This window comes from Macrotis lagotis, chromosome X (assembly GCF_037893015.1).
Source record: "Macrotis lagotis isolate mMagLag1 chromosome X, bilby.v1.9.chrom.fasta, whole genome shotgun sequence".
Classification (NCBI taxonomy): domain Eukaryota; kingdom Metazoa; phylum Chordata; class Mammalia; order Peramelemorphia; family Peramelidae; genus Macrotis; species Macrotis lagotis.
In genome coordinates this window covers 460,509,984-460,525,410 of record NC_133666.1, presented here as the reverse complement: position 1 = coordinate 460,525,410, position 15,427 = coordinate 460,509,984, and the positions used below count along the sequence as shown (strand labels likewise).

General features: G+C 39.2%; 1 protein-coding gene across 7 annotated transcripts in view; it reads left to right on the top strand.

Annotated features, from left to right (window-relative positions):
• Positions 1-15,427, top strand: part of DLGAP1 (DLG associated protein 1) — a 782,098-nt gene that overhangs the window by 525,286 nt on the left and 241,385 nt on the right. The window lies entirely within an intron of this gene.

Below are 15,427 nucleotides of genomic sequence, written 5' to 3'. Positions count from 1 at the left end.
TTTTGTTTCAGTAAATCATTTTTATTATCTCTTCTTTTTTAACCTCAAAAATTTCAGTCCATTGAAGATTCTAGTTCACTGAATTCTAATTAATTAAGTCTTTGCCATGCCATTTTATATATATGCTTAGGTGCCTGAATATTTTAATAGCACCTTTCAGTCAACCTGCTATTCCATTGGAGTTAATAGGCAGAGGAATTTGGATAGTGGCTCTGTGATTGTTTGATCCTAGGCAGTATCTGTGTAAGAAGACCATGACTCAAATCCTTGGCTCATGACAGGCAAATCACTTAATCTCTCTGAATATCAGTTTATAATTTTCAAAGTGCTTTCATCATGTTGCCTCACTTAAACTTCCCAACAACCTTGGCTTATGTACAGATGGGACAGGTTTTATTATTCTCCTTTTAAACACAAGAAAACTCAGTCACAAAAATAATCTGTCAAAGTACACACAGCTAGTAAGAGTTTTTTCCACTGAACCAGAGTCCCTAATTTTTGTACCCAGAAAGCTAAGTGTTTTTGTTTTTGTTTTTGTTTTTGTTTTTGTTTTTGTTTTTGTTTTTAGAGAAGATGACAATGACATTTGTCATTGACATTCATTCCCAAAGAGGACTTTCTCCTCCAGAGTCATCTGGATCCAGTGGCCAAATATGAATCTGGATGACTGGAAATACCCTGGAAGAGAGGCAATTAGGGTTAAATGACTTGCCCCAAGGTCACATAGCTAGTAAGGGTCAGTTGTCTGAAATCAGATTCAAACTCCTGTCCTCCTGGTTCCAAGATCAACTTTCTATCCACTGTGCCACAACAGAAGCTAGGGATGAAAGAGGACTGGTCCAAAACTACACATTCCACACATACACATGGCTCCCCAGGTAGCAGGAATATGCTGTGCAGCACCTTGAGGTCAAGGATGCCAACACTATATTCCAATATTTATGTATTTTTAACCAACATTTCAGGGGGAACCAATTGGATCTATGACTCAGTTAACTTTGGCTGGTTCTATGACTGAAGACCTCTGCAAAAGAGAGGAATAGGTCCCAAATTAATTTGCCTAATGTCTAATAAAAGGTGGCATAGAAAAAGAGGGCAGCTAGGTGCCAGTGAATAGAGCACTGAATCCGCTGTCAAGAAGACCTGAGTTCAAATCCAGCCTCAGAGTCTTACTAGCTGTTTGTCCCTGAGCAAGTCACTTAGATCTGTTTGCCTCAGTTTACTCATCTGTAAAATGAGCAGGAGAAGGAAACCACTCCAGTTTTTTGCCAAGAAAACCTCACATAAGATCACAAAGAATGGGACATGACTGAAACTACTGAACAACAACAACACAGAAGAAGAGAGGAACTTGGTGAACTGGAATACTGATGAATTTGCATTGGCTAAAGGAAAACATCAATGTTTATATATAAATGTGCCTGCATATAAATAATCATCTGAGATTTAGAGAACAATGGTTCTCTAAAGACCTCTTGTATGGTTCCTGTTAACGTTATTGTCATCATATCATCATTTTTATCATTATTATTACCACTTAAAATGGTCTCCTTTTTTTAGTTCCAATTACAACATAATCTTATAGGGAACATTAGATGACTCCCTATTACAACCTTGGCAGCTAAGGTCCCCCACAGACTGACTACCTTTGATTTCTTAAACTTCCTTTCATGCAACCTGTCTTTCAGTCAAGAACCTCTAGACTTTGCTCATGGTGATCCCTGCACTTAGACTGCTCTCCCTCTTATCTCCATTAGTTGACATCATCTCTATAATTCAGGAGTGGACCCTGTTCACTCCTCTCCACTGTGAAATCTTCCCTGAGCACACTGTTTTTACCTTCTTATATTTTCCCCCTTTAATTTATATTATAATTATTTGTATCCCTATCTTGTCTCCCAATGAAGCTATAAACTCCTTGAGGGCAGATGGTACCTCATTCATCTTCTTGTTGCCGGTTCCCAGAGCAATATTTTTCATGTAAAGCAGAGCAAAATATTGGCTGGATTGAATTTTAATTACAAGCTAGTTATTGGATAAATGAATTGGGAACAAAATACCCTTGGCTCAAAGGAAAATAGATCAAAGGATTTATAGCTAAAAGAGACTTTAGAGATGATCTAATTCCAGCCCCTCTCATTTTACATGGTTAATGAACTGAGACCCCAAGAAATCAAGTGACTTTCTCAAAGTCATATAACTAGAAGATGACAAAACTGGAGATGAACCCATATTCTTTTATTATAAATATGGTATTGTTTCTACTGACTGTGCTGCTCACATGTTATACCTATCAGGAACATGTGCATTTTAACATGGTAATCCTGAAGACCAAAAAGAATTAATCTCCCAAATTAAAATGTGAGCCATCACATCAGACTGATCAGCCATATGATTTGGAAGCAAGCAAGTCCTTCAAGATCACCTTCCCTATTCTATCTTTGTTGTTGTTGTTCAGTCATGTTCAGTTCTTCACGATCCCTTCAGGGTTTTTATAGCAATGATAATGGAGTAATCTGTCATTTCCTTTGCTAGCTTTAAAAATGAAAATTTAACAACATTAAGTGACTTGCCCCAGGTCTCACAACTAAGTGACAGAGGCCAGATTTGAACTCAGGAAGATGAGTCTTTTTGACTGCAGGCCCAGAATTCTATCCCTCATACCACCTAGCCGCCCTATACACTGCCTACATAAAATCAATTCTCTTTGGTGGCAGTGTGTGGAATTCATTGCAAAGTAACCAACCTGCTGGTGTGGAGGTCAGGGAAGAGGAATAATAGTCTTCAATTCTGAAAATGCCCAGGATCTTGTATACACATCCATCCCACATGTGTGCCCCTGAAAGTAGTGATAATATACTGGATGGTTGCCAATTAGTCAGGACTCCAGCTTCCTGATATCCTTCCTCTAAGTCTTTGTAGCTGATACAAGCAAGTCAGACATAACAATAAGCTTGTCAGTTCATTACAACTTGACTTTTTTCTCTTATTACAAGGCTTGATCACATTAATAGTCATTCACATGAAAGCTACCCAGTTTCAGGGAAAATATGCTTTTCAACAATCAATAAACAAACATTTAAGTACCTACTTTTCAGTCAGATACTGTGATAGCTGCTGAGAATACAAAACCAAATTTATTTACATTCAAATTGTGCATAAAAGCAAGCAGAAGTTTTTACATCTTGGCCACTTTCATTGTTCCTTTGCCCATTGCAAAATGGTCAATTTTGCCCTTTGCCCTTTGCAAAAGTTAAACCAGATCTAGTTTAGTTGGAAATGCCTATCTAGATGTGACACAAGTTAAGATTCCTTTTAATTCAGCAGAATCCTGGAAATTGAATTCATTAAAATATAATTAGTACTGATCTAAGGATTGGGAAATTTGGATTCTGATCTTGATTCTATAGGTTCGTAGCAATGGGACATTGGGCACTGCACTTTAAATTCTCCAGACCTCACGTCTTCCTCTATAAAATATCAGAGATTCCTTCCACCATTAAAATTCTATATTCTTCTTAGAAAACTGATGAAACATTTTTAATGGAACATGGGTTATTCTCCATGTTAAATATGCCAATTTTGAACAGACTATTCTAGATTTTTGAAAGCCTACATTCCTAAATAGTTGCACAATTTTCCACAAAAAAACACTAACTACCCTAAGTGAGGAAATAACTTAGCTGAGCTCTGATACCAGCAACCATTCTCAATAGGACTAACATGGTACTATAGCCACATTTTGCTCTCTTACAGCATCTTTTACATGATTTCAAATACCATATAAGTTCCTCTTAATAACAGAAAGAAAGAAGACTTTGAGAACAAAGGATAAACAACTACAAATCAGAGGAGGCAAACAGTAGAAAGAAAGATGAATTTAGAATTAGATGACTTCATTTGAAAAGAAGGGAACATAATTTTTCCAATATCAAGTACCTACTATGTGCTAGGCAGTCTGCTAAGCATTTTACAAATATCTCATTTTGATCCTCAGAACAATTCTAGGAGTCAGATGCTGTTAAATCCTTTCTCTGTCACCTACTATACATGGGTCACTGGGCAAATCACTTAACTTCCCAGGGCCTCAATTTCCTCAATTGTTACAAAAAACAGTGAATTAGACTAGTTTGGTCTTTAAATTGACTTCTCTAAATCTGATACTTCTTGAATTTATTGTATATTTTGAAAAACATGTACAAAATAGAGATTCCCAATTTCACATGGAATTTTTCCTTATTTGAACTCCTATGAATATGTAAATGTTCCTGTTTGTTAAGTTTAGAATTTTTAAAAAGAATAAAAAGGAAAATCTGTGGTAATTCTATGAACCTAATTAAATATTGTCATTACTTTAAGGAGGATAACCAAAGCATGGCAAAGGAATGTAGATTGGAATCAGCTACCTTTGATTGTTCATGATCAGGCTGCTTTATATATGTTTATGACTTAAACAGTGAATATCAGAACTGGAAAGAGCCTTAGAGATCACCTAGTCCAATATTTCCATTCTGCAGATGGAAAAACAGAGAGAGAGAGGAAGAGAGGAAGAGAGTAGGGAAGAAGGACAGGGAGGGAAGGAGAGGACAGGAGAGGAGAGGAAAGATCAGAGGAGAAGAGAGGAGGAGAGAGAGAAAAAAAGGAGAGAGAAAGTGAGAGATAAATATTATATAAAATAACTGTGTATTTTCTAAAATATATAATAGATTTATAATTATATATAATATTCATATATATAGGTGGCACAGACTGGGAGTCAAGAAGACCTGAGTTCAAGCCCCATCACTGATACTTGATGGATGATCATCTACTTAATTCTTTTTTAGCCTCAGTTTCCACTCTAATTGGGAAGAATATTGCTTATAGGACTGTTCATATATCTCACAGAATTGTCATGATATGCAACTGAGATAGTATGTATAAAAGTTCAAAATTTATAATAATTATCACTACTTTAACTATAATATAGTTATATTATACCTTTTATTAGTTATATAATAACTACATTTCTATTTTATCTACTCTGTATCACTTTACTGAGTGCTTTTATCTCACTTTATCTTCACAAAAACCTTGGGAAGTAGGTGCTATCATCATCCCGATTTTACAGATAAGGAAACTGAGGCAGGCAAAGATTAAGTGACTCATCTAGAGTCACAGAGTTGGTAAACACCTAGGCCAGATTTAAACTCAGATCTTCCTAACTCCAGGCCCAGCCCTCTATCCAATGAAACCATCTAGCATCCTCTAGGAGGTTCCTCACTAGAAACTACTTACACTGATGAAATCATAGGTTCGATGATTTCAAAATATATGCATACATACATATATACAATGCATATACTAATTTTAATTAGCATATCCAAAGTGAAGTGACCATTTGGGGTAGAAATGAAAATAGAATCCAGATGAGGTAATTACTTATGTACTATAATGAATAAAAAGACATTTATTAAAGACTTAATATGTATGTTAATCACTAGAGATACAAAAACAAAAGTAAATCATTCCTGCTGTCAAGGAGCTCAAGTCTAATAGGGGAGACAGCACAATAGGGAGATTTCAGGTCATAGGGAAAGACCCAGTCATCCTTATGGGGCAGCAACAAAGCAGATGATAAGGTATCTTTTTTTAATTTCATTTCTCTTGCTAAAACTCTGCCTATCTCTGTTTTTTGAACCCTTTGCCAAGGACTTAAGTAACAAGAACTTTCATTTCTTAGTCATATATAGCTGCTTCTGCTAGAGAGGCAGGAGCTATTCAGACAGTGGACAGGTCACTCACTTCCAATTCTTCCATTCTGAGGACTCTTGGTCTTACCGGCTCATCAGTGGTAGTTGGTGTTTGCACTGGCAGGAATGTTGGGCTCAATGGATAAAACCTGGACCTAGAGTCAGGAAGACCTGGGTTCAAATTAGCCTCAGTCACTGAACAACTTGGTGGTTTGGGGCAAGTCACATAACCTCTGTTTGCCTCACTTTCCTCAACTATAAAATAAACACCTACTTCTGAGGAGTTATGAGAATCAAATGAGATGATATGCATAGTACCTGGTATGTATTGAGCATCATGTATCCTTATTCTCTTCCTGTCTCCTTCCACACCCTGCCCTTCCTTGCTCTCTACTAAGGTTTCTATCCTCCATAATAGTTGTGGGGGTCAACTGGAAGCAAGACTAATGGTCTGGGATCATACAAATCCTAGAGCTCTTGGGTTCTGAATCCTACTTTATCTCTACTAGGGAAGTAATCATTGATGGTAGTATTGGTCTCACCCAGGTGCCATGTGCCACTTCCTCCTATTTGACTGGTTCTAAGAAATTCACACTGAGCAAAACAGTTTCTTTTGTTATTTCTTTGGTTTGTTTCTGTAGCAGGACATTGTCAAATGATACCAGGATCCAAGGTTACCTGGCAGGAGGAACTCACAAAATCAGTTTTTCTTTACTCATTAGTACAATAGCATGGGGCATTTTTACTTGGTAGAGTGAAAGAGGGGATTGAGGAAGAGCCTCAGATGAAGGGCAGAGAGAGAGATCAACCCCCTCCAGGATGTTGTGCCAGATGTAAGAAAAGACTTCACTTTGTTTTATTATCTTTAGTCATTATCTCCAACCTCCAGGTGTTATCCTAGCTGTAAGCCTCCTCAGAAGCCGTGTAATCCAACCCACAACTAAGCAGGAATCCCCTACAACTTGTCTTACAAGTGCCCATCCAGCTTCTCCCTGAAAACCGTCAGTAAGAGGAAGCTCCTGAGCCAGGATTGTGATAAATGAAGGGCATATAAATACTAGCAAAAAGAAAGACAGTTCCTGCCCTGGCAGGAGCTTAAATTCCAGTGGAGAAAGCAAACACATAGAAGCTAGAAAAGCAGAATGGGGTTGGGACTGAATATGGTGATGAAGTCTAAAGAGATAGAAGCAGATCCAGAAGGAGAATGAGAGAAGGCCAGCATGAGCCCCTACTCAAAATGAAAAACTCACCAGGAATCCACCAATAGGACAAAATAGCTGAAATAATTAAGAATTGTTTAGGGTGAGAAGAGCACCCCCACACACACACATACACACATACCCACCCAGGACTTAGAAACTAAAAGAAATTCCAGAGTGAGAAGGCAACTGAGGTATGGCATCCAAGTCCAGGGAGTTAAAAGGAGAGCCAGAAGGTATGGCCAACTTGGTCCAGAAAGAACTCACCAATAAGAGAAGGGAGTCAGAAAATCTTTTTTTTTTCATTTGTTGATAGTACATTGTCCAGTGTTTATCCTTTGAAAAGTTAAACTGACCTTTAGAAAATAAATCATCTTCTTTCAATTATTTGTCATGTGTGGAAAAAAGAAAATACTGTAACTGAGCATAGCTGAAAAGCAATGAATTTAAATAGAAGTGGTCTTTTTAATGAGAACTCACCTAAGCACATTTTTGAATAAGCTTTTGGCTGGCAACTATGAGCTGTTAATTGATCCTATCCTTGTAGCTAATTGATTTAGTTAGAGAACACATGGTTGTTTAAATACTATTTGACTATGATGATAATGGATTGGTGAACTTATTTCCATTTTGATGAGAAGTATTTAAAAACCCATTTCTGCCTCATGTGGGGGGTAACTCTTTCCATTCAAGATCTATGATGTTAATGGTTCTTAACATTTCTTTCCTTTTTTTCAAATGAATGAGTAATCATTTTCTCTACATGTAAGTTTTAGGAGTATTGCCTTTCTGTAGCTGAACTGCCTATAAAATATAGCAAATGGCTATGCACTTATGTGTATGTATGTTATATGGCAGGTTGATAGTGTGTTTTTGAACATTTATTCAGTCATCATCTCTAGCTCTCAACAGGGCCCTCTATGTGGGTGATAAGGAGGTACTGGCAGACATTCATGGGTGTAGGAGCAAGTCAGAATATAGAAACAGATGCTGTTCTTTACCTACTGTCTGATTCTCCTAAAGCAACCAAGATGCGCAACCATTTTACTCACATTCTCCATAACTGAGAAGTTGTTTCACTCCATTTTGTTTAGGAAAAGGGGTGAAATCTTATGTATATGAAGGGTATTTGGAGGAGGATACAATCTCCTGTTCTTTGTCCAGAGAGGGGAAAAAAAATAGATAAAATGGGTTTCAATTATAGCAAGGAGACACATATATATAGTAAAAAAAAAATTTTATATATATATATATATATATATATTTCCCAAATAGGGAAATCAGATGATCTTCTAAGGCCTTTCCAATTCTATGATTCCATGAGTCTGCAAGACTTAAGTGCATGTGCTGAGCATAAGGTGATAAAAATGGTTCCTGTAGATAGATTGCCAGAACTGGTAACATCACACCACCACCTTGGGCTTTTGTTATTTGCAATCTCAGTCTTTGCTGTTTCTAATGATTTTCCTTCCCTAGGTCATAGTGAATTTAGTGGGAAGGAGGAAGGGAGGAAGGAAGGAAGGAAGGAAGGAAGGAAGGAAGGAAGGAAGGAAGGAAGGAAGGAAGGAAGGAAGGAAGGAAGGAAGGAAGGAAGGAAGGAAGGAAAGCAGGAAGGAGAAAAAGGAGGGAGGGAAGGAAGGGAGAGGGGGAGGGAAGGAGGGATGGAGGGAGGAAGGGAGGGTGGAGGTTCACAGTCATTTTTCCGGGCCAGGACAACTTGAAAAGATAGAAAGGTCTCCAGGCAATGGGGTGGGGGCTGGCCAGGAGAACAGTGCAACTATGAAGTGGTAGTGAGGAGCAGCCTTGTCCAAGGACAGTAAGGAGCCTGAACACTTGGAAAGAATGAAATTCCAGGGCATTCCCTGCATTGGGAGCAGGAACAGTTCCAGATCACAATCCCAGGGCAGAAGGGAGTAGTCAGGGTCCCAAGGGAATAGGGGTCCTGACCTGTGAAAAGTTTTAGACATGATGATTTTTTTTTGGTCTTTACAAGGCAATGGGATTAAGTGATTCATCCAAGGTCACACAACTAAGTAATTATTAAGTGTCTGAGGCTGAATTTGAACTAAGGTTCTCCTGACTCCAGAACCAGGGCTCTATTCACTGGGCCACCTTGCTGCCCTTAGACATGTTGATTTTAAGATGTCTAGTGGACATCTAATTTAAACTATCTAAAAGGCAGTTAAAGTTGGGAAATTAGAGATCATCATAAAAATTAGATCAGGACAGATTTTACAATCATCAACATAGAAATGGTAATTAAATCCATGGGAGTTTATGAGATCATCAAGTGAAATAGTATAGAGGGAGAAGAGAAGGGGTCCCGAGAAGGGGTCCCGGGATAGACTCCTGAGGGACACCTAAGGATAAAGGTATGATCTAGAGGAGGTTCCAGCAAAGAAGAGAGAAAGAGTAGTCAGATAGGTAAGAGGAAAACCAAGAGAGACTATCAAGAAGAAGAGGGTGATCCATAAAGTCAAAGAGAAATGAAAAAGAATGAGTGAGAAAAAGCCATTAGATTTGGCAATTAAGAACTCATTGATAACTTTATTTTTTTTTTTCAGTTTTTGCAAGGCAATGGGGTTAAGTGGCTTGCCCAAGGCCACACAGCTAGGCCTCTGTCTGAGGCCAGATTTGAACTCCAGGGCCTATGCTCTATCCACTGCACCCCCTAGCTGCCCCTCATTGATAGCTTTAGAAAGAGCAGTGTAATTTCAATGAAATGGTAAGAACAGAAGCCAGATCATAAAGGATATATTCATCAGACCATTTATTTTAGCTCTGGTTCTCATGACTTAAAAGAAAGAAAATAGGATGGCAGGGAATTTGAAATCTTGTCATATAAGGAATGAGTGACAAAATGAAGAGTATTTGCCTTGGAAAAGAGTACTGGTTTGGACATATCTAGCTAGCTTCTAATATTCGAAAGGATAGCAAATCTGGACAGCATACTAAAAAAACAGAGATGGAGGAGCCAAGATGGTGACAAGAAGGGATCGAGTCTTAGGAGCTCTCTGATAAAATTCATCAGCTAAGGACTCTAACTAAACGTTCGAGAGATAGAACCCACAAAGGGACGCAGTGAGGCAGTTCTCCTACTCAAGGTAACCGGGAAAAGAGCAGAAAGGCTCTGCTCCCCGGGGTCGGAGAGGCGGCCCACCAGAGGGGTGGCCCACCAGAGCCAAAGAACCCCAGCCTCTGGGAGGCAGCCCCAGGGCGCTGGGGGTCTCAGCTCACAGCAGCGGGGGAGTCTCCTGCGCTGCACCCCGAGGAGCACCGGCACAAAGTGGGGGAACAGCAGGGGACCTCAGCCAGAGTGAGCACATGGAGCCCAGCCCTCAGGGCACACAGCAAGCAGCATAGTCTTTCCCCAGCCCTGATCCAGGAAACAGAAGCAGGAGGAGCCCATAAGCAGGAGCCCCCAGGGCATGAGCCCATTGAGCTGAGGGAGGGGAGTGAAGAGAGAGACTGCCCAGCTCTGTCCTCTGCCACTGGAACAGGACTCTGGGGCTCTGACCACATTCAGATCCTGACCACAGTCTAGGCCCCCCCCATAGAACAGCAGCCCCCCCCCCACATCAGCCCCTTGGCAGAGGGGGGCGCTTATGGTCATTCACAGACCAGGAGGAAGGACAGAGCTGCACACACTGAGACCCTTGTGGGAGTGTCCCAAAAGCTCAAGAAACATCCCAAACCAGGCCCAGGCTGGGAAAATGAGCAAGCAGAGAAACAAAAAGAAGACTATTGAGAAATATTTTGCAAATGAGCCCAAGAAGGAACAAAATACTCAGTCTGAAGATGAGGAAGCACAAGCTCCTGCATCTAAAGACTCCAAGAAAAACAGAAACTGGGCTCAGGCTATGATAGAGCTCAAAAAAGACTTTGAAAATCAAATGAGGGAGTTGGAAGAAAAACTGGGAAAAGAAAGGAGAGAGATGCAGGAAAAACATGAAAATGAAGTCAGCAGCTTAGTCAAATAAATCCAAAAAAATGCTGAAGAAAATAGCATGCTAAAAAACAGCTTAGGTCAAATGGATAAAACAGTTCAAAAAGTTATTGAGGAGAAGAATGTTTAAAAAGCAAAATTGTCCAGATGGAAAAAGAGATAAGAAAACTCTCTGAGGAGAATAAATCCTTCAGACAAAGAATAGAATTCAGGGAGATTGATGAATTTACCAGAAATCAGGTATCAATACTTCAAAACCAAAAAAATGAAAAATTAGAAGAAAATGTGAAATATCTCACTGAAAAAACAACTGATATGGAAAACAGACTTAGGAAAGATAATTTAAAAATTATTGGAATACCTGAAAGTCATGATCAGGAAAAGAGCCTTGACATCATTTTCAAAGAATTACTACAGGAAAATTGCCCTGATATTCTAGAAGCAGAGGGCAAAATAGAAATGGAGAGAATCCACCGAGCCCCCCGAGAAAAAGATCCCAAAAAACCAACCCCCAGGAATATTATAGCCAAGTTCCAGAACTCCCAAGTCAAAGAGAAAATATTACAAGCAGCCAGAAGGACACAGTTCAAATATCGTGGAGCTGCAGTCAGGATCACACAGGACTTAGCAGCAGCTACATTGGAAGCTCATAGGGCTTGGAATACAATATACTGGAAGGCAAGAGAGCTTAGAATGCAGCCAAGAATGAACTACCCAGTAAGGCTGAATGTCCTCTTCCAGGGAAAAAGATGGACTTTCAATGAACCAGGGGAATTTCAAAGGCTCCTTTTGGAATGGCCAGAGCTGAACAGAAGGTTTGATCTTCAGATACAGGACTCAGGTGAAACATGGAGATTGGAGGAGAGGGGGGAAATATGAGGGACTTAATGAGGATGAACTGCATGTATTCCTGCATAGAAAAATGACACTGATAATACTCATATGAACCTTCTCAGTTAATAGAGCAGGTAGAGAGAGCTTTTATAGTTGAAGCACAGGAGAAAGCTGAATTTGAAGATAAAATATGGTGTAAAAATGGAGTCAATAGAAAAAAAAGGGAAATGGAATGGGAGAAAGAAAAAGGAGAGGGGGAATAGTCCAAGATATTTCACATAAGATTTTTTTTATTATAATGAGCTATTGCAATGATATGGAAGGGGGGAGGCAAGGAGGAATGAGGGAAACTTTGCTCTCATCAGAGATGGCTAGAAGAGGAAACAGCAAATATACTCAATGGGGTATAGGCATCTGGAATAAGAAGGAGGGGGGAGCAGGGGGAAGGGGTGGGGATGTGAATAAAGGAGGAAAGGATGGACCATGGGGGGAGAGTGTTCAGATATAACACATTTTCTTTCTTACTTCTTGCAAGGGGCTGGGAATGGAAGGCCTGCCCAGGACCACAGGGCCAGGTGGATTCTGGGCCTAGGGGATGGTATGGGGGCTCAGGGCTTCTTGGCCCCAGGACCAGGGATCTGTCTGCTGTTCCACTCAGTGACCATACAGCAGAGTCATAGTGAAAGGAGAGAGAAAATATAGTACATGGTAGTGGAGAAATAAGAAAGGAGGGAGTTGCGATCAGCAATGGCAACGTTGGAAAAATATGGAAATAAGTTTTTGTGATGGACTTATCATAAAGAATGAGATCCACCCATGACAGAATTGTTGGTGTTGGAACAAAGACTCAAGCACATTTTTTGTTATGATTATTTGGGGGAGGGTGCAGGGCAAGTAGGGCTGGATGGCCTGCCTGGGGCCACATAGCAGGGTGATCTTTGGGTGTCTGGCCGGATTTGGACCCAGGTGCTCCTGGCTCAAGGGCTGATGCCCTGTCTGCCACCCAGCCACCCCTACTATTATTACTATTTTATTTTATTTTGGGTCTTTTTTTCTTTCTTTTTTTTTTGGTTTTTGCAGGGCAGTGGGGATCGGGTGGCTTGCATGTCACACGGCTGGGTGATTGTTGGGTTTATGAGGCTGGATGTGGACTCAGGTGCTCCTGGCTCCAGGGCTGTTGCTTCGTCCATTGCGCCACCTGGCCATACCTACAATTATTACTATTATTATTTTTTTATTTTAATTTTTTTCTCTCCCCTTTACTTTTTTCGCCCAAACAAGTCTATCTATATTCATGGGGGAGGAGGGGTATTTTGTTTACTTGTAAACAAGAATATTTTATTAATGTAAAAAAACATTTGTACAAAATGAGAATAAAAAAATAAATTAAAAAAAAAAACAGAGACATCACCTTGCAACAACATATAGTCAAAACTAAGATTTTCCAGTAGCAATTTCCAGTAGTGGCTGTAATAGTTGAACTACAAGAAAATCTGTGAGCTGCAGAATTAACACTCTTGAATTTTGGTGCTGGCGAAGACTTTTAAAGTCCCTTGGACAGCAAGATCAAATCAGTCAATACTCAAAAGAAATTCATTTAAACTATTCTTAGCAGGTTTAATACTTTGATTACATAAGAAGACAAGACTCATTGGAAAAGACAGTGATGTTAGGAAAGATTGGAGGGAAAAGAGGGGGTTGGCAGAGGATGAGTTGGATAGATAATGTCATGGAAGCAATGAACATGAGCTTGGACAGACTGTGAAAGATAATAAATGCTACAAGGGTTTGGCATAGTATCATCCATGCATCATGAAGAGTCAGACAACTTATCCTGTTTAGTTCTAGAATTAGGGTCAACAGGTAGAGGTTAAAAGGAATATTATTTTAACCAATGAAAGGAAAAATTTCCTATTGCCAAGAGCTATTAAAAAGCAAAATAGGCTATTATGTCAGTAGCAAGCCTCTCATCACTAGAACTGTGACAGCAGAGTTTGATTGACCATCTGTAAATGATACTGTAGAAGGGACAGTTACTTTACTTAGGTAAAAACCTGAATTAGGTGACCTCTAAATTTCCTTCCAACTCTGAAATCCTATGAATCAATTTGGCACCCTGACAGTTACTTATATTAACCTGAAAGAACAGATACAATTGTGCTCATGTCAGAAAGAAGGATGATGCTGACCTCCTTGATGCTAGAAACACCCTTGTCCACAGTAGTAATAACACAATTAGGCAAGGTCATTTCAATCACTCTATTGTGCATGGATATTATAAATATATATTTGTCAATCTGTATCCTCTCTCTAGAAGCATGCAAATCAGTTACCTTAGTTCTGTGGACACCAGGTAGCATTCTCACTTTGGAGTCTGCCTTCCTTGAGGGGCAGGGGGGAAGGTGACATCGACTTAAGCTGTTGTTTGGGACTTCCTCAGTTTGCTCTTTTCCTTCATTTATTTATCAAATTAACAAAAACTATGATCCAGGGGCAGCTAGGTGGCGCAGCAGATAGAGCACCGGCCTTGGAGTCAGGAGTACCTGGGTTCAAATCCTACCTCAGACACTTAATAATTACTTAGCTGTGTGACCTCGGGCAAGCCACTTAACCCCATTGCCTTGCAAAAAAACTAAAAAAAAAAAACCTAAAAAAAAAACTATGATCCAATTAAATTCAAGAGCTCGGTGTTTAGAGGAAACCTACAAAAATAATAGAGTTGTTTGCTTTAAAAGACAATTATGATCAAAAGCAAAACATATTTGTCCTTATATTTTGTCCCATTTGTCCTTGGGCTTTTTAAAATGAAGTGGAGACGAAGTAATGCAAACAATTTAAAGGGAAGGTGATGGTTTGCATCACTTAGATTAAAAATTACTTAGTAAAAAAAAAATACATGTGCTTTTTTAATAAAAATGTCATTACATTTTTATGGCATGTCCTGGCTTTCAAAGCACTTCAGATTCACTACTTCATTGGGACTGCATTCTGAAAATCAAAGCCTGTGAGTTGGAAGGACAAAGCAGAAACTAGATTAGGATCCAATTTCAATGAGCAGTTCTATTATTCTAGGAGTCTATGAGATGCTTTATCAATCCTATATGGTGGTTTATGAGCATTGCCACTTCTATACTCATGCAGACCTCTGATATTTGACACTCAGGATCTTTACATAAATGTTCCCGCTTTGGGACTTGTAAGAATTGTGCTATGTGGCTCTCTGTTGTGTACACTAACTCCTTCTGCCAAAAGTTAAAGAAAGAAGAGAAAAAGAGGTGGAAACCACTGGAACAGAATATTATATACATTGTCAGATAATATTTCTGTAGCAGATGTTTTTGCTTAATTATTTTTATTTGTCTAAAAGAAGATTTAATCTAGAAAGGATTGATAATAAAGACATGATGTCCATAAAATATATTTTTAAAATTAGAAAAAGAAACCTGTGTCAAACAAATTTTTGAGTGTAAAACATGTGATTTCCTTCTCAAGCCCACAAAGAGAAGCCAATTTCACCTAATCTACTGATCTATCAATAGTACAGGTTGAGGTACCCAAAGAAGATTAGATCTACCCAAAGTGCCAGGTTACTGTGAGTAGACTGAGATAAGTATTTAACCTTTATATAAATATTCATCAGCTATAAAGTGGAACTTTACTTCCTTATGAGGTAAATGATTTCTTTGTCACTGGAAATATTCAAGGAGATGCTGGAT